Source organism: Bactrocera tryoni, chromosome 3 (genome assembly GCF_016617805.1).
Source record: "Bactrocera tryoni isolate S06 chromosome 3, CSIRO_BtryS06_freeze2, whole genome shotgun sequence".
NCBI lineage: Eukaryota > Metazoa > Arthropoda > Insecta > Diptera > Tephritidae > Bactrocera > Bactrocera tryoni.
The window spans coordinates 50,175,017-50,200,035 of NC_052501.1; the positions used below are offsets into that span (position 1 = coordinate 50,175,017).

A 25,019-nucleotide genomic window follows, 5' to 3' on the forward strand; every position below is an offset into this window, starting at 1 on the left:
GGTAATAAATTTGTACAATTTGCAAGCATACATATGTTTATTATAAAATAATAAACTAAACTAAGTAGAAATCCAGCTGTCAAAAGCACAAACTCTGAAACAACAGCAGCCTCAATGAAAACTACAAATCTCAGAAAACACCTGTTACTGCATGAAGGAGCTTATTTTGGGAGGACTCATATTAGAAACGCAAGTGACGCACAAACTTGGACTGTACAAACTGGGGCAGGTAATTGTTTCTTAAGGACATTTTAGTCAAGAGATCTTTATCTCCCTATTGTACTTGTCGATGTTTCAAGCTCAATTGGTGTAAGCAGCAAACTCCAAACCCAACCAGTTTATGCATTTTATATGTTTTTTGTATCTATATTTTGTATATTTAATTTTGTATTTATATACTATAAAAGTAGAGGCGTACTCTTTTAGGATTTCTAATATAGCCTCAACTACGCTCGATTTATTTGCAAATGATATCAACTACTATTTCAACTGACTATTCATCTACTTACCTCTGTCTATCCACCGCGAAGTGCTCATTCTACAATTAAGTCTTATATATGGCTGACGCGTAAGCAATTTATAATGGCAGTTCAGTGCACGCGGATATAGGCCAGGATATGCTGGAGGTTGCACATAACACGTTTTCAATAGCGACATCCGCGCTCACAGTAGGAGCTGGGAGAGAAAGAAAAGAGGTGATGAATTAAATATATAATATATTATATCAAAAAATGTCAAAATAAATGAGGCATTAGAAGAAAGGGTTAAAAGTTTCACAAAATTCACTCAACTTGAATTAATGGAAATAAACTATTGAAAGCGTCTACAAGAAGTAAGCCCAACAAAAAACAGGCGAAAAGTTTGAAAACAGCCTGTGTTGGCGCCTGAAATGATTTAAGGCGTTGGAGGTAACGTGAAAATTGTATGGAAGTCGGCGCTCAGCAAATCAAAAAAAACAACTGCTGATAAAGTGCTTAAGGTAAGCAGTAAAGCGTTGCATGCATTTAGGCGTACGCACTTTTTTCTCAATTATTCTTTCGCCATGTTTTACAGCACATAAAAAAGCAATTTCACTTGAAAGTGCATAATTTTAGGAAATTTTTCAGCGAATACTTTCAACAAAAGTTTTTAATGTGGGCGAAAATGTGAAATTCATAAATAACACGTGAAGTACTTAAAGTACAGGAAAGAAGTCGAGAAAATATAACCATGTATATGTATATATGTAGAGATACTTATATACGAATGTTGATGACTTTTCGCATAACGAAGAACGCTTTTAAATTATGAGAAGAAGAACTAATGCTGATGATTTTATTGTTTTTCTGAGAAGAAACTTAAAAATTTATATTTCCATTTCCTCAAAAATATGTAATGTATATAAATATGTATTAGCAGAAGTAAATAAGTTTCATTTAAACTGTCAATGCTTTGCGTTTAATTAAATAAATAGAAAGAAAGAACAAGAATATGTAAAATTTTTAAACAAATATTTTTATAAATAAAATAGTTTAATTTTGCTTTCTCAGTTTTGTGAGGTTTTTACTGAAATTCTATGTGCTATACATTTTTAAAATATTCGAAGCTTTTAATTCATAAATAACTTAACTTTATTATACATATAACACTGTAAAGACATTAAGGCACATTGTATATAAGTAGGATGTATATAAGTTTTCCACTATGTGCGTTACAGTCAAAAGGAAACTTCGCAGTCTCTATAAAGTAAATATATAAATGATCAGCGTGACGAGTTGATTTAACCGTGTCGTATATATAGACGAGACCCTCAGTTTTCGAGATATCAATATAAAATGCTCATTTGTTGGAACCGCCAATATCGGACAACTTTTACGTATAGCTTCCATACAAACTGATATATCGAGCTCAAGTCCATTTTTTTATTATTATTTTACAATTGTACGTAGCATATAAAAATGAAAGCAATTTCGAGGAGTCTGGAGGCTTCTAACGTACCAAGGAGTATTAAGAAAAGTCCCTAGTACCTTACTTCGAAAGCGCTGAGTAGCAATACAGCTTTGACTTGGGCAAACCCATATTTAAGCTCCGTAGGCCCAAACTGGCTTCAGAACTTGATTGTAAACTACCAGTTTGTTTTTAATTGATAAAGTGGATTTCCTGCCAACTAGGCGGTAAAGTTTAACAAATTTTGTATCAAGCTCACTCCTTTTTTGACATGCTCTTTTCAGTGTAGCTTAGCGTCCGACTATATATGTATGTATTATTTGACGAAAGTTTACAAATCGTTCAAGTTTATTACGAAAATTCACGTTTTTTAAAAAATGTATTTCGAGCGCTTCGCAACTGCATCTTGAGACCCAGCATTCATTATTGGATAACATTCGATCGAATAGATCGCACCTAGCATACAGTGATGAAAATATAGCAGCCGTAGTTGAGAGTGTACACGAAGACCGTGGAGAGTCGATTCGGCGGAATTCGCAGCAACTCGGACTGACGTATGGAACAACTTGGCGCATTTGTTGTAGAGATCTTAAATTAAAACTCTACAAGATACATCTTGTGCAAGAACTGAAGCACCTCAACCTTCCCAAGCAACATCCCTTCGCTCTATGGACTCTAAAAAAGTTCCTAGAAGTGCCAACGTTTTCGAACCAAATTTTGTTCAGCGATGAGGCCTTTTCTGACTCAATGGGTATGTAAACCAGCAAATTATCAAAAAAACACTTGAGCACATAATATCACGTTTTGGGCCGGTCGACTGGCCACCAATATCGTGTGATATCACCCCGTTAGACATTTTTCTGTGGGGATATGTAAAGTCAAAGTCTATGAAGACAAACCGGCTCCGATGAACGACTTGGAGCAAAACATCGCGCGAGAAATGAAATAAAGGTTTAATTAAAAAACGAGCTTAAGCTGTTCCTTTATTCAAATGAATCTTAAGACTAATTTTATAATAGTTTCGTTCTTAAACTGAAACCTTCAATATTGTTCAAAATAAGCAAATATTAACAAAATCAAAATCGGTGCATTGACATTTATGTAGCATAAGTACCTTTTTTAAGTGGACATACAAATATTCCTACGTAATTGGATATTACTTTGACTTTTGCTTATGAAAGTAAAAGTAATAACGTTTCATGTAGTATTCATAAATTTAAGTTCGGTGACATGAAATTTAAGCCACAACGTTTAAATACAAATTGTTTACATTGCAAGTAGCATTGTTTAATTTTTATGAAGCAACGACACTTGCATTTTCGTTATACATATTTATATGAGTGTCAATTTAAATCAAACCAACAAATAAATAAGTGTTTTACACAGTAATGTTGTTGGGTTGATTTAAATATTTTCTCATGATTTCGTCTACGTTGGAGTTTTCATTACATATTGTTGTTTGTGGAACTATATATGTAACTCCTCCACCCCTAGACGAAGGATTCTCCTGAATTCTTTATTTATTTCTTTTACAATGATTGCACATTAATATTATTATAAACATTTTGTAATTATTTGAAAATTTTTGGTTTGCTAATTCTATTGAACAGTTGTTGTATTTTATTACATAATTTCCATTTAACTGTAATGTTTCCGAGCCACAATTATTTTGAATTAAATAATTTTTTGCAGTTTTTACAATTATGATTTCGTCATTAATAATAATTATTTCTGAGTTAACATTTGTAATTAATTCACATGTCTTATCTATTGTCCAGTGTTTTGAAATGGTACATTCATTTATGTATTTATTCTTCTTGTACTTATAGATCATATCATTATATTTGAATACATTTAAATTTTCAGCATTTATTTCTTTATTTAAATAAGGGATAGGTATTATAGTTATTACTTGTATATTAAAAGATATTTTAGGTACTTTGATTACAAATATTAATTCTCTTTCTTTTTCAAATATTGCCGTTCTTAAGTATTTAATTTTTCCAATGTTTATATTATAATAATCTATTTCATTTTTTGTAAGGATATTGGCATCATTTATGCCATTTTGTGCTGTAGTTATATATGTTTGAATATGCTCAATATGATTTTTAATTGAATTTAACATAAGTAATTTTTCTAAATAGGTATTTTGTAACAAAACATCTTTTATAGTTTTATGCAATCCTCCTATCTGATAAAGAACATTCTTCTGATTCTGGTTTATTGTTTCTTTAATAAGCTGTATTGTTGAGTTAAAGTGACTGTTAATTTTTATTTGCTGATTTAATTCTGTTATAGAATTATGTAAGTTAGAATCGACTGTGTTAAGATGGTTGGTGATATCTTCTTGGTCAGTATTATCCATTGTACCAAAAAGATATTTACATGCATTGCCTACTATGTTTATTAGTCCCCTTTTTTGTCTACTTGTAGGTGTTATTGTTTTTAGTTTACTTATGAGTGTATCTACTTGATTTATTATATAGTTTCTTTGACTTTCACTAAAAATATCTATGTTATCTTTCATTGATGCGAGCAGATTTTTTGTTTCTTGAATATCTACTTTATGTAAAATTAAATCGGATTCTATCGGTATGCTATGATTATTATTATAAATTTCTATGTATCCGTTAGTTTGTGTTATTTTCTTAGTGATTAAATTTCCTCTTACTTCTACTAAAGATGATGAGATTAATAATAATATCCACATTATTACCTGCAAATTTAAATTAATGATTTATTTTAATATATAGATGTTCAATGATTAGTTGCCAAATTTGGTAGGTCTTTTTATGTTAGTGGTGTGGATTCCTTGTAAGGGTTTTTTCTTAAACTTTGGTTCCTCTTTATGTCTTACATTTTTATAGTGTTTTATAAATCCTTCTTGTCTAGTTTCTGTATATTCTTCCCTATTCATATTTGCTTTATTTATTTTTGATTGTTTTATTTTACAGAGCCTATCATAAATTATTGCGTGATCTATTATTTTATTTTGTGCTTCTATTGGGGTGCATTTAATTGTGCTGTGATAAGTATCATTGTAGTATGTGATAGCTTTAAAAATTTGTTGGGTAATTGGTAAATAATGCTCAATATTTAGAGTCCGAATTTTTTCTGTGATTGTATTATTTAATCTTTCCACATCACTATTTCCAGTGTGACTATTCGGTTTAGTTATGTGGTATTGTATTCCCTCTCTTTTTAAAAAATCTTCAATATTGTGAGCTCTAAATTCATTGTCGAACACCATTTTCTTTACCTTTCCTTTTATAGATAAAAATTGTTGTAATTTACTTACAATGGTTCTGCTATTCCTATCCATAAGTGATAGACATGTAGCATGTTTTGAAAATTTATCTATGAAGACGATAAATGAATGTTTGCTATTTACGTAGGTATCAACATGAATTATTTCATTAGTAGTTTTGGGTGTTTCAGTAACAAAAAATTTGTTTTTTATAGGATTTCGATCATATTTGCCACCTGAGCATGTATCGCAATTATTTATTACCCGATGTATTTGCTCTTTAATATGAGGATTATATAATTTATTCTTTAATTTTTCGTAAGTGGCTATAATTCCACAGTGACCACTTTCATTTTTATGAAATAATGCAATTTGTTTTCTTAATTCTTCTTCGTTGTCAACGTTTTTTGCTAAATAAGAACATTAGACAAATTTCACGTTAGGATTAGATGCAAATTCTTCTTCAATAATTTTATGTACTTTATAATATTCATGATCGCTAAGATGCGAATATATACCTACTTTTCCTCTACATATTTCCCTTCTTCTAATGTCTCTTATTCCATTTTCTTCAATATCTCTTTTATCAATATAAAGTCGTTTGTAATTGAATATAGATTCGACGGCGTTTTATTTATCCTTTATTATTATTATTTGCATTTTAAACCTGTTAACAATTGTATCTAATATTGGAATTTCAAATCCTGAATTTTCTTCTTGTGAATGGACAGTATCTGCTTCTACTGACATGCTGCTACCTTCATCCCCTTGGAAAATTTCTATGTGGGAAATAATTTCGTCATTTCTTATTCTGCTCAAAAAGTCTGCTATATAATTGTTTTTCACTTTAATGTATTCTATGGAAAAATTATATTCGCCCAAACTCACTAACCATCTTTGAAGTCTTGGACTTATGTCCTTTCCGGAGTATTTTGTCATTCGTCATTTCAATGCTTGGTGGTCGCATTCCAAATCAAATTGCCTACCAAAGACATAAGGCCTAAAATATTTCACGGCCCATACTATCGCTAAGAGTTCTTTTTCGATAGTAGCATAATTTGTTTCATGATTATTTAGTGTTCTTGATGCATATGCAATAGGGTGACCATCTTGAGACAGAACTGCTCCTATTGCGAAATTACTAGCATCAGTTGTAATCCTAAATTGTTTATTAAAATTAGGATATCGTAATATAGGTGAATTTGTAACTATATCCTTTAATTTTTCAAACGCTGCAATAAATTGTGGGTTGTATATATTTATTGTTTGTCCTTTTTTTTAGATATTGCGTCATAGGATGTGCAATTTTTGCATAATCCTTAATAAATTTCCTATAAAATCCTGTCATTCCTAAAAATGATTTTATTCTTTTTGTGGTATTAGGTATCTTTAGGTTTTGTATGATTTTAACTTTGGCAGGATTTGGCTTAATTCCTTCTAATGTTAAAATGTGGCCCAAAAATTGAGCTTCTTTCTTGAGAAATTCACATTTGTCCACTTGTATTTTTAACTTTGCTAGCCTTAGGGACTCGAATATTTGCTTTAAATTAGTTAAATGCTCTTCTAAATACTAAAATATCGTCCATATATACGACACATATTTTATTAACATGTTCTTTATGGACTCTATTCATCAATCTTTGAAAAGTTGATGGAGCATTTTTTAATCCAAATGGCATTCGAATAAATTCGTAATGCCCAAATGGTGTTGAGAAGGCGGTTTTTCTTCTGTCTTCCTCTGTAACTGAGATTTGGTGAAAACCTTTGGCTAAATCCAAGGTGGTGAAGTACTGTGATCTACCTAGTTTGTCTAAAATTGAATTTAAGTTTGGAATTGGAAATTTGTCATCCACGGCGAATTCGTTTAATTTTCTGTAATCGATGACAATTCTATATTTCTTTTTCCCGGAATTGTCTGCTTTTTTCTCTACAATCCATAAAGGACTATTGTAGGGTGAATTGCTTTCTTTAATTATTTTCTGTTGTAGCATTTCTTCAATTTGACATTTTATCTCTTCTTCATGAATTTGAGGATATCTATAAATTTTGGAGTATAAAGGCTTACAATTTGTTGTTATAATTTCATGCTGTACCTCATTGGTGCATGATAGTTTATCTCCTTCTTTAAAGAAAAGGTCTTCGAAGTCATTGAGCAGCCTTAAGGTTGCTTGATGTTCTTCTTTATTCAAATGGGAAAAATTAAATTTATTTTTTAGATAATTTTGTTCAGTATGCTCCAAATTGCAAACATTCTCTATGTATTGGGAATAATTAGATCCTTCGAAATAAATTTTATTATTATTTAAAATTTCAACGTAGTTTTCCGCACAATTAATTTTTGCTTGTAAAGGTTTTAAGAAATTTTGGCCTATTATGCCTGAAAATTTTGTGTTTGAAAAGTTCAATAATTTCCACTGAAGGGTGCCAAAGCATCCAAATTCTTTTGGAAATGGTGTGGTTACTACACTTTTTATTTGATTTACCCCGTTTAAAGTTTTGTATTTTATAGCATATTTCATTGTTATTTTGGGATAATTTTCCGATAATATCCCTTCTTTTAATATGCTTGTAGTTGATCCTGTATCTATAAGGCAACTAATTTTAGTTTTTCCTATCGTTATATTTATTATGGGGAGTTTTGTTCTTGAGGCGTTATTAAAAAATTTACTTCGTTTTCCTCGAGTAAACCTATTTCCATTGGTTCAGGTATTAGTGTGGTATTATTGTTGTTAGTGCTTCTACGCGAAAATCTGGTATTATTGCTACTATTTCCTCTGCCGTAATTTTGTGTAAAATTGTGTGAATACTGTTCATTTTGTCGTGTATTAGTATTTTCTGTGTTTTGATAATTTTGGTTATACATATTGGTATTAGGTTTAATTCGTGTAACTGAGCTATTTCTATTTATGTTTTGATTAGTGTGAAAATATTGCGTTTTATTCATAGTAAAATTTTGTTTTCTTAAGTTTTTTCTGTGTGTAATGTGTATAGTTCTAGTATCATCTAAAGCTTTAATTTTAGAATATTTATTTATAATATCATTAAGCGAACAATTTTCATTTAAATGTGATCTCATAGGTACATCAATTTTTTCAATTAATAAGCTAACTAAGTCTCTGTCTACCCTATCCGGCTTATAAATATAAGGCTTATCTTCATCAAAAAAATAAATTTGATTTATCTCAAATTTAGCCTTTTGAAAATAATCAAATAGTTCTCTTAGATTACTTACTTTAATATTCCTGCATTTGTTAAAGACGTCGCCATATGTTGTCTTTGGTCTTCCTTGTTGTATTAGTTTAGTTTTAATTTCTTGCCATGTTGGGTTGTCGCCTAGTTCTTGTATGTGTCTTCCTGCATCTCCCAGGATTTTTTCGTTAGCTACTATTTTCATCGCCAGGTTCATCAATTGATTGTTGTTTTGTGGGCATAAGTTGATAATGGCTTCCACTGATTTTATAAACGCCATTATATTATGCCCCTCGTCCAAGCACCTCAGCTGTCTAAATTGTTGTGACAGCTCTTTCGTGCTTAATAATGATTGTGTCTGCATCTCGTTCTCGAATTGAAGCTTCATTTGGTTAATTGCTTCCTCTTGTTGCCTAATGACATTTGCCATTTGTTCCATTTGTTGTTGTTGATTGCTTTGTTCTTCCCTTTCGTCAAGGTTCCTGTTAGCGTCGAAGCGGCTCATGTTTTATTTTATCCGTGTATGGATTCCACAAATAATTTTTTTTTTATATTTTCTCACAGCTTTGAAACACTGCGTCTGCGTTTTTAATGTCACTTATTTTTGCGTTTTATTTTAATTTTATTTAAATTTCACTTTCGCGATAGGAAAACTTTTTATTGTATTTCTTAAGAAACACAACTCCGTGACTGCGCCAGAAATGAAATAAAGGTTTAATTAAAAATAACGAGCTTAAGCTGTTCCTTTATTCAAATGAATCTTAAGACTAATTTTACAATAGTTTCGTTCTTAAAATGAAACCTTCAATATTGTTAAAAATAAGCAAAGATAAACAAAATCAAAATAGGTGCATTGACATTTAAGTGGTCGTACAAATAATTCAGTGCATTGACATTTACATATGTGGCTTAAGTACCTTTTTTAAGTGGACATACAAATATTCCTACATAATTGGATATTACTTTGACTTTTGCTTATGAAAGTAGTATTCATAAATTTAAGTTCGGTGACAAGAAATTTAAGCCACAACGTTTAAATACAAATAGTTTACGTTGCAAGTATCGTTGTTTAATTTTTATGAAGCAACGATACTTGCATTTTCGTTATACATATTTGTGTGAGTGTCAATTTAAATCAAACCAACAAATAAATAAGTGTTTTACACAGTAATGTTGTTGGGTTGATTTAAATATTTTCTCATGATTTCGTCTACGTTGGAGTTTTCATTACATATGGTTGTTTGTGGAACGATATATGTAACTCGCGTGTCATTCACCAGTTACCAGTCGAAAAGCTCGAACGAGGCATCGAAAATTGAACTCATCTAAGACGTAGCCGTAGCTAAATAAATGCCAAAGGAGCTTCTTTAGAATGATAATAAATATTAAGTTTAAAGTTTCTATTGTTGGAATATTATTTTATATATAATACCTTTTGCCATTCAGTATCATTAGCAGCTCAATTTACATTTAGTGTTTCAGATTTTCTATAAGATCGCGTTCAAATGCAAAAAATTGCAATGAAATCCAAACAATGAATGTTTCTCTGCTTGGTAAAATAAAAAATTAAATTAAAAATATAAATTACTTAAATAATATTTCATAACAATTTTATTCCGGTCTATAAAGCTGCATTAAGTATACTGAGTTAAAGTTTAATTAACCCTCTAACAAAGGAATTTTATGATTTTATGGTAAAACACAAGTAAGCATTCCTATGTTTACAAAACCAAAAATATAGTAGTAAATCAATTATTGTCGACCGCTCTAAAAAAACATAAATAAAGTCCTTTACATAAACATATATACGCGTGTACCATCTCCTTTATTCCTATATTTTTTACGACTCCTATTAGTTTTCTTTTGTTGTCAGAAATTGTCAGAAAAGTAGTGATTAGTTTTCGAATATAAAATTTATGTACGCCTGCAGCAAAGTAAAGAAACCCATTTAATATCTTTATCAGGCCGTTGTAAGGAAACAAATACAACAACAGCTGTGTCTGTGTATATTAGTACTCGCATTTAAGCCGCCAGTCGTTGTCTGGCTTACTTGGAAATGATTTCCTTCTTTGCTCAAAGCAATCATGGGAAATTACTGAGATGAGTTCCCGTTGTACTGATGTAGAAAGTAGATATTAATATTAAGATAAGTATAGTCCGATGGAAGGTAAATTCATTGATGCTTATCAACTCGATTGGTAATTGAATTTTATTTGAATTACCGGAGAAAAATAACTATATATTAAACTAGTAAACACTGGAAACAAGCAGAATTGGAACTTGAAGTAGAATTCTTGAAAATATGGTATTTTAAAAATATAATAATGTAGGTATAGTTTATAATTTTTTTGTTGCTTAAATTTAATACAATTAACTTTTTCGTTTAGTATTAATTACAGTTATCACAAATAGGCCTCAATTTGAATGGATTTGAATTGTTAGAAAAAGCTCTAACAGGCTCTTGAAGAACAACACAAAAGTAACAAAAATGAACCTATGTATGTGTATAAAACTATTGTAATTTATAGCTGCCTTGCGATTGGGAATAAATTTGAATCTGATAGGTAAAACTATCCACCATTGAGCTGCAAGGCAAATTGGAAACTAAACCTAGACTAAATGGTTGTGCTTGCGAATGTAGCTATCAATCAGAAAGTAGATAAATTTGCTAATCCTATCGTGCAAAATACTGCAGCTCCAAAGAACCTTGTCTAGTAAGCTAATGAGTAATGCTGTTCAACAACACTATTCTTTCTGGTAGACAGGAACCTTCGTAGTCAAATACCTCCCCAAAACTTTTTGGCATATGCTAAAGAAGATTGTAGCAGATTTTTCGTGATAGGAGATATGTGGATATGGGAACTCAATACTGATCACTACTCTATACTAAATTCTTGTTTGAGACTAGGAAAGGAAATGGAAACCAAAGACAAATAACAACTAACACTTATAAAGCTCTCTACTTGATCAGTATGAGACACTTATGGATGAATTTATTACGAAACCCTTATAAGTACATTTCAAATTATTCCTGTGAAGAAAATTAAGAGTTCTAAGTTAGTCGTTGAAGCATGAATCTTATTTTGTTCCAAACCGTCCGGCTAATTATCCAAAGAATAGGGGAGTTTCGTTTGCCTTAGTTACTCACTTTTCAGTTCTACTTGTAGATCTTTAATCAAGCACAAACTTTTCAATTATCCTCTTAGATTTTTAACTATACAACTCTCTCCTCTGTTGAACTTAGTTTTTAACACTTGTTAGGTTTTTGAAATAGTTTTGGACTTCTATCTTCTTCTTCTTAATTGGCGAAGACACCGCTTACGCAATTATAGCCGAGTTAACAACAGCGCGCCAGTCGTTTCTTCTTTTCGCTACGTGGCGCCAATTGGATATTCCAAGCGAAGCCAGATCCTTCTCCACTTAGTACTTCCAACGGAGTGGAGGTCTTCCTCTTCCTCTGCTTCCCCGGCGGGAGGGAGCGTTTTCGCCCATCCGGACAACATGACCTAGCCAGCGTAGCCGCTGTCTTTTAATTCGCTGAACTATGTCGATGTCGTCGCATATCTCGTACAGCTCATCGTTCCCTCGAATGCGGTATTCGCCGTGGCTAACGCGCAAAGGACCATAAATCTTTCGCAAGACTTTTCTCTCAAAAACTCGCAACGTCGACTCATCAGTTGTTATCATCGTCCAAGCCTCTGCACCATATAGCAGGACGGAAATTATGAGTGACTTATAGAATTAGGTTTTTGTTCATCGAGAGAGGACTTTGCTTCTCCATTGCCTACTCAGTCCGAAGTAGCACCTGTTGGCAAAAGTTATCCTGCGTTGGATTTCCTGGCTGACATTTTTGGAGGTGTTTACGCTGGTTCCAAGATGGATGAAATTATCTACGACTTCAATTTTATAAATGTCAACAGTGACGTAAGAGCCAAGTCGCGAGTGCGACGACTGTTTGTTTGATGACAGGAGATATTTCGTTTTGCCCTCGTTCACTGCCAGACCCATTTGTTTTGCTTCCTTGTCCAGCCTGGGGAAAACAGAACTAACGGCGCGGTGTTTAGGCCGATAATATCAATATCATCGGCATACGCCAGCAGCTTCTATTTAGTTCTGCGGCCTTCGAACTATTTTCTCCAAAAGCAGGTTGAAAAAGACGATAGGAATCGCTTCTTCCTGATCCTGAACGAAGCTCGAGAGGTCTTTTCCTGACGGAGCTTTTACTCCAACGTCAGTTTACATTGCAGCCGTATTAGTTTTGCGGGGATACCAAATTCAGACATAGCGGCATAAAGGCAGCTCCTTTTCGTGTTGTCAAAAGCAGATTTAAAATACACAAAGAGGTGGTGTGTATCGATCTTACTTTCACGGATCCTTTCCAAGATTTGGCGCATGGTGAATATCTGGTCAGTTTTTGATTTTCTAGGTCTAAAGCCACACTGATAAGGTCCAATCAGTTTGTTGACTGTCGGCTTTAATCTTTCACACAATACGCTTGATAGAACCTTATATGCGATGTTGAGGAGGCTAATCCCACGGTAGTTGGCGCATATTGTGGGGTCTCTTTTTTTATGGATTGGGCATAGCACACTTAAATTCCAATCGTAGGGCATGCTTTCGTCCAACCATATTTTACAAAGAAGCTGATGCATGCTCCTTATCAGTTCTTCGCCGCCGTGTTTGAATAGCTCGGCCGGCAATCCGTCGGCCCCTGCCGAACTTCTTCATGGTCGGATAATGGAACGTCTGCTCCATCGTCAACGATTGGGGAATCGGGTTCTCCTTCTCCTGGTGTTGTGCGTTCACTGCCGTTCAGCAGGCTGGCGAAGTGTTCCCTCCATAATTTAAGTATGCTCTGGGCATCAGTGACTAGATCACCTTTCGGAGTTCTACAAGAGTATGCTCCGGTCTTGAAACCTTCTGTAAGCCGCCGCATTTTTTCGTAGAATTTTCGAGCATTACCCCTGTCGACCAGCTCATCAAGCTCTTCGTACTGACGCATTTCAGCCTCTTTCTTTTTCTGTCTAGAAATGCGTCTCGCTTCCCTCTTCAACTCTCGGTATCTATCCCATCCCGCACGTGTAGTGGTCGATCGTAACGTTGCGAGGTAGGCAGCCTGTTTTTTCTCCGCTGCGACACGGCACTCCTCGTCGTACCAGCTGTTCTTTTGCACTTTCCGAAAACCAATGGTTTCGGTTGCAGCTGTACGTAAGGAGTTTGAAATTCCGTCCCACAGTTCCCTTATACCGAGTTGTTGACGAGTGCTCTTAGAGAGCAGGAGTGCAAGCCGAGTAGAAAATCGTTCGGTTGTCTGTTGTGATTGCAGCTTCTCGACGTCGGACCTTCTTTGTATTTGTTGGCGTGCGTTTTTTGCTGCACAGAGGCGGGTGCGAATCTTAGCTGCAACAAGATAGTGGTCCGAGTCGATGTTAGGACCTCGGAGCGCACGCACATCTAAAACACTGGAGACGTGTCTCCCGTCTATCACAACATGATCGATCTCGTTGGTAGTTTTTCGATCCGGAGACAGCCAGGAGGCGGAATTTAACGACCGTAGTACCAAAATACCTTCTTTGCCCACCCTGGCGTTAAAGTCTCCAAGCACGATTTTGACATCGTGGCGGGGCAGCGCTCATAGGTGTGCTCCAAGCGCTTATAGAAGGCATCTTTGGTCACATCGTTCTTCTCTTCCGTCGGGGCGTGGGGACAAATCAGTGATATGTTGAAGAACCTCGCTTTGATGCGGATTGTTGCTAGACGTTCATTCACCGAGGTGAATGACAGTATTCGGCGACGGAGTCTCGACTTTTTTGGACGGCGGTGATGTCAGCATTTGTGTTTACGAGGACATCAACCAGCTGGGCAGCGGCACCTTCCCAATTAAGGGACCGGACATTCCAGGTGCATGCCCTTAATTCGTAGTCCCCATTTCGTTTGCCATGGTCGTCATCAATAGGAGGGTCTCTCATCCGTGGTTGGTTATACCTATTCACTGGGGGTGTTTTTTTACGTGGCGGATCCCAAACCCAGCGCACAACCCTATGCAGGGGATGTTTCGCCTTCTCACGTTAGCTCGCCTTCGAACGGATGTTCTTAGGCTACCCAGAGGATACTTGGTCAAAGACCGGAAGTAGTGAGCTGCTTGAGCCATGTGTAAAAGAATCGTTTCTGGCCACTCCCAAGTGAATGGCGATCAGAGAACTTTCCTCACTTGCGTGAACTTCTACACATGACTCCATCCTCCTTTGGACTTCTATAGCTATTCATATTGTTAAACTGGTAAGAAAAGGGTTTGTTTCGTACTGAAAATTATTTTACAACCACATAGGCTAATACCCTTCCCATATTTTTATTGTACTCATTTCAACACCTGCCTCATCTGCTTCATCGACTACGCCAGTTTCACCACCGCGCTTGGCTGCGCATCGTCGCGTTTAGGAAAATATGATTACGGCAGCGGAAAGCACTTAAGTTACGCATAATAATAATAATAAAATTAAATTATTGCTTCACAGCAGCTGCAGCGGCACAGCCTAGCGCCAGGAGCCATTGAGAGATGCTCCAAAAAGGTCATAGCACGCAAACAGATTGACGAACGGTAAGTGGGCAAGCAATTGAAGCACTTTCTGATGCGAAGACGCCAGCAGTGAGCATACACAGTTATTTGCTTGTCAGCGCTGCGGCACACAGTGAAGCATCGCCAGTCACTAACAGCTTATTTTGTGCGGTGAGCGTACCGGTGGCGTATACGTAACATTTTATGGAGAAGCGCAAAACTCTACTAAACGGCGACGCAGGTATATGTACGAGTAGGTATGTAATAAATATATAAAGCAAATATAATTTTCACAGATGTCGCTTGTTTATATGTGGGACTGTGTATGGTGCTGGAACTTACCCTTGCACCACTTCTCCGCGACGATTGGGATACAGCTCCGGACTGTCGTTTGTTGTTCAGCACGCGAATAAAATGTGAAATATGTCTGCAAGAAACGGAAGGGAAGAAGAGCAGATATAGAATGAAATGTGCAAGAGAAACATAGATAGATACTTTATTATGTATATTTGTTTGTGTGGTTGTGAAACTATTTGCAATTGAATAGTAAAAGTTTATCGAACACAGCTGTTTTGTATAGGAGTCATGCTAATAGAATATATTTTTTATATTTGTAAGCGCTTATATAAAGTTTTGTATGCTATATTTAATATTTTATTCATACTTGTTGAATTTTCGCTATTCAATTACAGTTTGCATTTGCATTTGTTTACATCTAATACAAACACCACCTAGCCGTGCTTCAGTGATTGTCTAGTTATGTTAATAAAAAGTAATGAAATTCTGAAATTGAAAATTTTTTATTACCCCCATATAGCAGCACTTATTTTTTGTACTTTACAGTTTATTGGATGCGGACTTTATATATGTGCATATATAAATAAAACGAAAATATTTCATAAGAATAATAATAAAAGGTCACAAGAGGCCATATCAGGAAAATACGGTGCTTGCGCAATGATATTTGTTGAGTCTTTGGCAAAAAATTCATTCACAATGATGGCTTTGTGCGATGGTGCGTTATCATGACGAAGAATCCACGAATTGTTGGCTCACAAACTCGGACTTTAATGACGGATAGAGTCTCGTAAGCGCCTCATAACACCAAGATAATACTCTTTGTTTACGGTTCGACTAGTTGGAACGTATTCATAGTAATCGATACCACGAATATCGAAGAAAACAATGAGCATGATTCGTAAGTGTGTCATATACCCGTGTCTCGTCACCAGTAATTATGCGTTCGATGAAGGTGGGATCCGAATTGGCTCGATCCAGCATATCTGCAGCTACCTGGTCTCGATCCAGAACGAGGCTCTGTAGAAGTCGTAAGTGCGCGTTTTTGATAGAGCAGATCCATCAAAAGGCTTCCGCAAAATTTTCAATTTATCGGCACACGGAAATTTGTTCATTACACAAAATTTAACACAAATACGTTGATCAATATTTTCGGTCATTCTAAAGTTCGACTACTGAGGTCGACTGACATAAACGGCCGCTATAAACACATTGGTTGACAGACCTGTCTTCCATATAAGCGGGAGATTTAAATGAAGAATTCCCGATACCTTCATGACAAGGTGCATAAAATAATAAAATAAATCTTACTCACTAATATTGTACTCAGAAATTTTCGGATTTTCGAAAAATTATATTATCATTATTAAATAGTTTCGGTACCCCGAAATTAAACATTTCATTTTGTCATAAAGTGTATTAAACTTATTTTATGTACTAAACTAATAACATTTTCACATAACAATCGATAATTTAGTTTTGATTTAGACAACGTTATAGCTGCCTATTTCATAATATATAATACTACAACAAAGAATGCAAACAAAGAAAAAAAGGTGCGTGAAGTCCCTACTCGCGGATGAAGTTATACTTCTTAGTGATATTCTAAGAAATGCATATCATTTTGTATGAAAGAAAACTAGAAAACTTAAATTCACATTTCATAAACACATTTTATAAATTTATTATAATTTAAAATAACAAGTCGTCTTTTCGCGACGATGGCAAAAGCTAAAAATCATAAATTGCACAACTTTCTGGTGGTTCTCGCAAAAATCTGGGTCGATATGTATTCACGATCATACGTATACATACATACATATTTACGCATGTTTGTAGGCGAAGCTGCTACAGCGGCAAGGATGTGACAATCGGCGGCCATTACTTTACCTATGCCATAGAAATTCTATTGCTACGAATATGGAAATGACAACGAAATATTGCAAATATGCATATTTCTAAAGGTCATTAACGTCTTTGAAGAAATAAATGATTCTGAGAAGTATAGTCTTAACTTTTCAACGGCCAACGCAGAGCATTTCAACCAAAAGGAATTCATTCATTAAAATCATCACTCAGAAGTCGTTTTTTTAGTTGTAAGCGAACGATTTCCGAAGAAACATCATTTCTAATATGCCACAAGACAAAATTAGAAATGAACTTCTTAAACCTCACGCTGTCATATAAAACGATATACCTCGTCATCGCGAGTCGATTTCCAAAAACTAAACCAACGCAGGGTATTTCAACAAAAGGGCACATAAAATAGTTGAGAATTCGCAGAATCTTCAATAATTAACAAGCATACAAACATACATATGCGCAGCAGCAGCAAGGAAAGAGGTAACAATCGGCGATCCATTGTATATTTCTTTTATGCTTAACCAAACCATAATTAGGACAACGCAATACAAGTATCAATGGTGGTCTAGGTGGTAAGCCCTTCAAAAGTTGCGACGAGCACGTAGGTACGTAGGTTCGAATCCCAACAGAATTGATTTTTTAATTGAATATGTCACCAACCAAAAATTGAAACATTGTTCTACAAAAACAACAACATCATAAGCATGGCAACATTGTGTTGTTGGTAGAAAAGCCGAGCTGTGCCGAAAGAAACGAACAAACGATGGCCGATTGTCACCGCTTTGCTTGCTGCTCGAACATCTTCGCAGACAAGGTTGCGTAGATTCATATTGAGCAAGGGGTTGCGTAGATTCAAATTGAGCAAGGTTGCGCAACCTGAATCCATCGCAACCTTTTCCGAACTCGTATAAGAAGTATAACTTCAAAAATGGAGAATGAAAAATGAAGAATAAATATTTGTTACGTCGATTACGCCATACGGTATATTGCTATGGTGGCCTATAATGCTAAAGGAAAGGGGTAAGGGATATAGAGTGTATGCAAGGAGCAGCTTGTATATACTTTAATGGAGCTCTTAAAACAACGCCATACTAACTCAGGGAATCCATCTTAGTAAGTTTCCGTTTCTACCCAATGGTACGGATTCTGTAGAATTTTACTTAAATTCGGTCCCAATATTAACTCCTCTTCAAGAGAAGAGTGGGAAAGGGGTGAGCTGGACAGATCCGGTCAGCTCAAAGAATAACATCAAGATGTAAAATCTGTCCGGAGGTTACAGAAGAAGAGAGTCATTGCAAACGGAAGGCTTTGTATAGGAAAAGAATCGCAACTGTTGGCCGAGTGTTGCTTGATGATGTCTCGATGGTAGTAGAAATAGCACAGGGAGGGTCAGAGAGGACCTCCTACAGACCTAAGTCGTCAGACGTAGTTTTAACCTTTACTTCTTTTTAGTCTAGATGAAAGAATTATTGCTTTGAAGTGTGAAATTTTGATGAATATACAACATTTTCCGTTTATTGGACTCAATAAATAAAAATTGATGAAAACAAATACATAACTAATTGGGTTCTCCGCAGAAAAGTCTATTTTAATTACCGTAATTGCATGGTACTATTTCATTCCCTCCACTTAACACTACAAAAATGAATAAATTAACGACTAACTTTTCCTGTTACTCGGTTTACTGCTTCCCAGAACTGGATTGTTGTGATAACTAGTTCATGTGTTAAGTGAAAAATACACAACTCAGTCATCGACTAGCTCTCGCGCCGATAAGTCGTGTCTTTCGCATTTCAAGTGTTTTTTCGACATTTTCTGTTTATTCTTTTCGGATCTTCTATATACGGTTAATTCGTTCTTACTTACTTTCTTCTTTTACTGTTCGCGCGCAGAATCCTATTTAAAAGTGCGCATCAGTGATTCTCATGGCCTCTGGGCCTCAAATTATCGAGACGAATCGTTTCGCCGTATTCGATACAGGACCTGGAAAAAAAACGTAAAACTGGTAAAAGTGTTTCGGTTATGGATGTTCCAGAACTCCAAATTCGTAGTGGTGACTCGGCCAAACCCCTTTCCCACTATTCCTGCTTTGCCATTTATCGTGCCATTAAGCATATTAGTGATTACGTTCACTCCATATCTACCCTTCGAGATGGTAAACTACTTCTGCTTCCTGAAATTAAAAGAACTGCCCAACATATGTTCAATATCAGCCACTCTACACGAGTCTCTCAACCAAGTAAAAGGTACGATATTTGCTTCATTTCTAAACAACGTTTCAGAGGAGGATATTGTAAACGAGCTCAACTCTCAAGGGGTCGTGTCAGGGTTTAAATTTTATAAGTTTATTGAAGGAAAACCGCACTTCTCGGGGGTTTTGTTACTAACCTTCAACATCTACAAGTTAACAACTAAAATTGACGTTGCCTGATGTAAACTTTTGGTAAGTCAATATATTCCTTCGCCAATGCGCTGCAAAAATTGCCAACTTCTTGGTCATACAGCAAAGCGCTGTAATCGTTCCCCTCTTTGTGTTAATTGTTCACTTCTTCCCCATGTCCCATCTGAATGCGAACGCATTTTTTGCATCAACTGCTTCCAACAACACGCATTATCCTCCAAAGACTGTACCAAATTCTTTACAAGCAAACAAGATAATAAAAATTAAAACAATAAAAAAATGTTCAATGCGCGAAGCAATAAAAATTCATAAAGAACAAACAACACCAGCTTTTCTATCCAATAACACATATGCTTCAGTAGCGTCCAATTTCAACGAAAATATTGAAACAACAAACACTAACGTTGACTCTTTCATCACCATAAACACTAACAACATTAGTTCTCCCAGCAACACTCAAAGATCAAATTCACCAAAAATAGCATTCAATCTAAAAGCATTTCATCTTTACAGCAAACCAATATTTCCAAATCGCCCATAGTGGAATCCACTCAAGCATTAGAAAGGAACATTTCAACGACTCTACGGACAATCGGAACTTACCTCTCTCGCCGCTCCATAAACTCTGATAGTCCACCAAGACTCTCTGCCTGTAATGATCTCACCACTAACCTCACCACTAATAATAGCCTACCTCTTTTTCAATACAAGCCATCCACTCAAATGACTTCACCATACCAAACAAACCTACCATTCTCTCCGTCTTCTCAATTCCAATCCTTACCTTTCGAACCTCTTCCATACCTTTCTCTAGTACTTTCCAACACTCGAGAATTAATTACATCCGAAGATGAAATTTAATACAAACGATATCTGAACTTACTATATACAGATAAACAAAATATTTTTTTCTCTCTGTCTTATTAATGACGCTTATAATCATCCAGTGGAACATAAACGGATGCAACAAAAATTATGATGAACTCTTATTGCTCATAAAAGAGCAAAACCCAGACGTTATTTGTATTCAAGAAACACATATCTCAGTTACTCCCAGTAACAACATTTCCTGTCCTAGGCAATACAGCGGTTATTTTTCGAATTTACATAACATCCAAATCAATAAGCATGGAGTTTGCATTTTAATAAAAAAAATCATACCACATGAAATTATCGATTTAAATTCCACACTATCAACAATAGTTCTTAAAATCAACTTAAATTTTAGCTTTACTTAACTGATTTGAAAGATTTACTTTCCCAATTACCCCCTCCGGTTTTATAGACTGGGGACTTCAACGCGTGGAATATACTTTGGGGTTCCCAAAAATCAAACTCAAGGGGTACAATCATAGAGAATTTCTTATTGAACAGCAACAACAATTTTTCTACCCACTCTTCCCTAACGAGCGTCGACCTTTCCCTATCCTCTCCCCTGCTCTCCCCCAGAATCAGTTGGGAAGCTTCCTCTCTTCTCAGAGGTAGTGACCACTTTCCTATATCGATCTCACTTCAAACAAACTTCCATTTTGAAAAATATAAGCATCTCCCAAAATTTATTATTTCACGCGCAAACTGGAATATGTTTCAAAGAGAAATTTTAAAAAGTTTACCCACCACGCCATCTGCATTCACAAAACTGATTCGTATTACGGCAAATAAGTCGATCCCTTAAGGCAAACGCAAGACTTCAAAAGTTTTTCCGATCTGGTGGAACAAAGATCTTGGTCATATGCATGACAAAAAAACAAAAAAAATAACAATGTCTGAATATAATCTGAATAATTATAAAAAAGCAAACGCCCTCTTTAAAAGAGCTGTAAAGACGGCTAAAAGGAAAAGTTTTGAATTATTCACTGCGAAAATTTCTCCTGCGTCAACTACCAAAAAGGTATGGTCAGACATTTAACTTTCGACTGGATGATGGGGGATCACCGTATTAATTTCATTAATACAAATCAAAGTATTCTGACAAATTCCGCAGATATTGCGGCGAACTTCGCCAATATTTGGTCTACATATTCGCAAGATAGTAATTTTTCTGCAGAATATATCGCAGATAAACAACATTGGATATCTGCCACCTATACACCAAAGAATCTCTCCGCATCAGCAAGATGCTTAGAATGCGATATTACTTTCCGCGAACTAGAGTCTGCATTACAAAATGCTAAAGGCAAAACACCAGGCACTGATAGGGTATCCTACCCGATGCGTTCAAACTTACCTACAGCTGCTAAAGAAAGACTACTCTGCCTGTATAACACAATTTTCCACAAAGGATTCTACCCACAAAACTGGCGGATAGCCACCATTATCCCAATTATTAAACCAAATAAACCATCGAACCTAACTACTTCTTACAGACCAATTTCCTTGCTATCCTGCTTAAGTAAGATTTTCGAAAAAATTATAGCTAGGCGACTTTCATGGTTTGCTACAAAAAATAATTTTATAAATCAAAACCAAACGGCTACCAAACATCAGCATAGTACGAAGGATTCACTTATTCAACTCCAGCACTATGTATCTGAGACTCTCTCCTCCAAAAACCATGCGACTATCTTGGTCACTGATTTCGAGAGAGCTTTTGATCACATAGGAATTCATGCAGTGCTAAGCCACTTAGCATCTTGGAAGACAGGTCCAAAAGCTTTTAGAATAGTAAAAGCTTTTATGATCCTAAGAAAATATCAGGTTCGCTTAAACAATGTTCTATCTAGTTTGCATCCTCTCAAAACTGGTATACCGCAAGGCTCGCCACTATCGGTGATGCTTTTATACTCTCGCAACAAAGTTGCTAAGGAGAGTATTATATGTAGTTTTGTTCACATAACGGTTGTTTGTAAGTCCTAAAACTAAAAGAGTCAGATATACATATATATACCAAAGTGATCAGGGTGACGAGTAGAGTTGAAATCCGGATGTCTGTCTGTCCGTCCGTCCGTCCGTGCAAGCTGTAACTTGAGTAAAAATTGAGATATCATGATGAAGCTTGGTACACGTATTTCTTGGCTCTAAAAGAAGGTTAAGTTCGAAGATGAGCAAAATCGGCCAACAACCACGCCCACAAAATGGTATAAAACGGAAAACCTATAAAGTGTCTTAACTAAGCCATAAATAAAGATATTAAAGTGAAATTTGGCAAAAAGGATCGCATTAGGGAGGGGCATATTTGGACGTAATTTTTTTTTGGAAAAGTGGGCGTGGCCCCGCCCCTACTAAGTTTTGTGTACATATCTCGGAAACTACTATAGCTATGTCAACCAAACTCTATAGAGTCGTTTCCTTCAGGCATTTCCATATACAGTTCAAAAATGAAAGAAATCGGATAATAACCACGCCCACCTCCCATACAAAGGTTATGTTGAAAATCACTAAAAGTGCGTTAACCGACTAACAAAAAACGTCAGAAACACTAAATTTTACGGAAGAAATTGCAGAAGGAAGCTGCACCCAGGCTTTTTTTAAAAATTGAAAATGGGCGTGGCGTCGCCCACTTATGGACCAAAAACCATATCTCGGGAACTACTTGACCGATTTCAATGAAATTCGGTATGTAATATTTTCTTAACACCCTGATGACATGTACAAAATATGGGTGAAATCGGTTCACAACCACGCCTTCTTCCAATATAACGCTATTTTGAATTCCATCTGTTGCCTTCTCTGTATAATATATATGTAGTACATTAGGAACCCATGATGATAGCGGAATAAAACTTTACACAAATACGGTATTTGAAAAATATGTAAATGACGGATAATGAAATCTCGATTATCACTTTATCGTGCGAGAGTACAAAATGTTCGGTGACACCCGAACTTAGCCCTTCCTTACTTGTTATTATAGCTTTTGATAAGTTAACTGAAATATGCCTTAAAACTAAAGGTATTAAACTCACTATGTACGCCTACGACGCTATTATTTATTGCAATATAAAGCTGCTAACAATATTTTTAAGAAAATACTAACAGAGTTTAAGAAATGGGGCATGAAATCTGGTGCAACAATTTCCATTCCAAAATGTAAATTACTACATATTTGCAAAAAGACAAAATATATATATCCACAGTTAGTTTTTGAAAATATTGTAATATAATCCGTAAGCACTTTAAATATTTTAGGAGCATATTTTGTTAAAAGATTTAATTTTCGGTATCAATGTCTTAATCTAAGAAATAACTTAACAAAAAGACTACACATAACAAAATATTTAACTAGTAAACGATCTTTTATTCATCCCATTTCTTTAATAAACGCTACAAGAGCTTTAGTACTCGCCAAAATCGACTACGGTTTACCTATTTTTGGATAGTGCGCAAACTCTAATTTGAAACTTTTGGAACCTCCCTATCATACAGCAAGCCGTCGGAGTATAAACGCCTTCCCTACGTCATCTATTAAGTGTATCTTGGCGGAATGTGGCCTGCCAGCAATAAAGGAAATGGTATACGAACGAACGATGCAACTAATTCCAAAACTGATATACTCTCCAAATGCCAGCTTACATAAAACCGTAATTTACGTGTCACGACATTAACGGAACTTCAGGCTAGAATCCACTTTACGCCGCTGTATCAAATACGGAAAAGACTTAAACATATATCCTTCCCCAAAGTATGTACAAGAGGGTCAACAAACAGCCGAAGTGGTTGTTAAAAAAAGAAACTATTAACATGTTCCTGCACACCTTCAAACAGAGTAACACCAGTAATACAGTATTTCAGAAACCCTTCTTAGAGTTAATGAAAACCTATGAAGAAAACAATTGGACTGCAATTTACACAGACGGGTCCAAAGCGATAAACACAGCTTTTGCTCTCACCAAACCAAATAGAAAAGTTATTACAGGCGGGATTCTTCCTTGTTACTCGTCGATATTTACAGCTGAGGCTTTTGCCGTTTTCAAAGCACTAAAATATGCGATACATAGCAAAGGCAAATTTGTTATTTGCTCAGACAGCTTTTCTTGTCTATCTGCTGTTTGTAACATTCGCAACACTGCCTCACTTATCTCGAATATTCGGGACCTGTGCGTTAAATACAGTCATAAAGTTGCACTACTCTGGGTAACAGAACATGTTGGTATTATGGGAAATGAACATGCAGACCACGCAGCTCGGTTATAATATGAGCCACACGACAGAAACGACCTGGACCGCTACGTTCACGAAATTAAACTTACGGAATGAAAACGTTTCGACCATCGGTACTCTACCTTCAATCCCACAAGGACAAAAGTCGTATATCCTAGGGGTATATCTCGCCTACAAGCTACCATCTTCACACGTCTAAGGATTGGCCACATACAATTCACACATCAGCACCTTCTTACTGGCAAAGCAAAACCATCTTGCCCTCTCTGCGCAAGCACGCTATCACTTCATCAGATCTTTAACGAATGTTCGGCTTTAGGCAAAAGCACAACTTTTTTCCAAACTATCAAGAATTGTTATTACTTCCTTCGTTTCCAAATATTATAAGCATTTATAATTTTATTACTGATTGTTACCTACAAAATAAAATATAACTT

At 35.4% G+C, this 25,019-nt stretch overlaps 1 pseudogene; it reads right to left on the reverse strand.

Moving 5' to 3' along the window:
• The window catches only part of LOC120770656, a 117,391-nt pseudogene that overhangs the window by 72,949 nt on the left and 19,423 nt on the right, over positions 1-25,019 (reverse strand).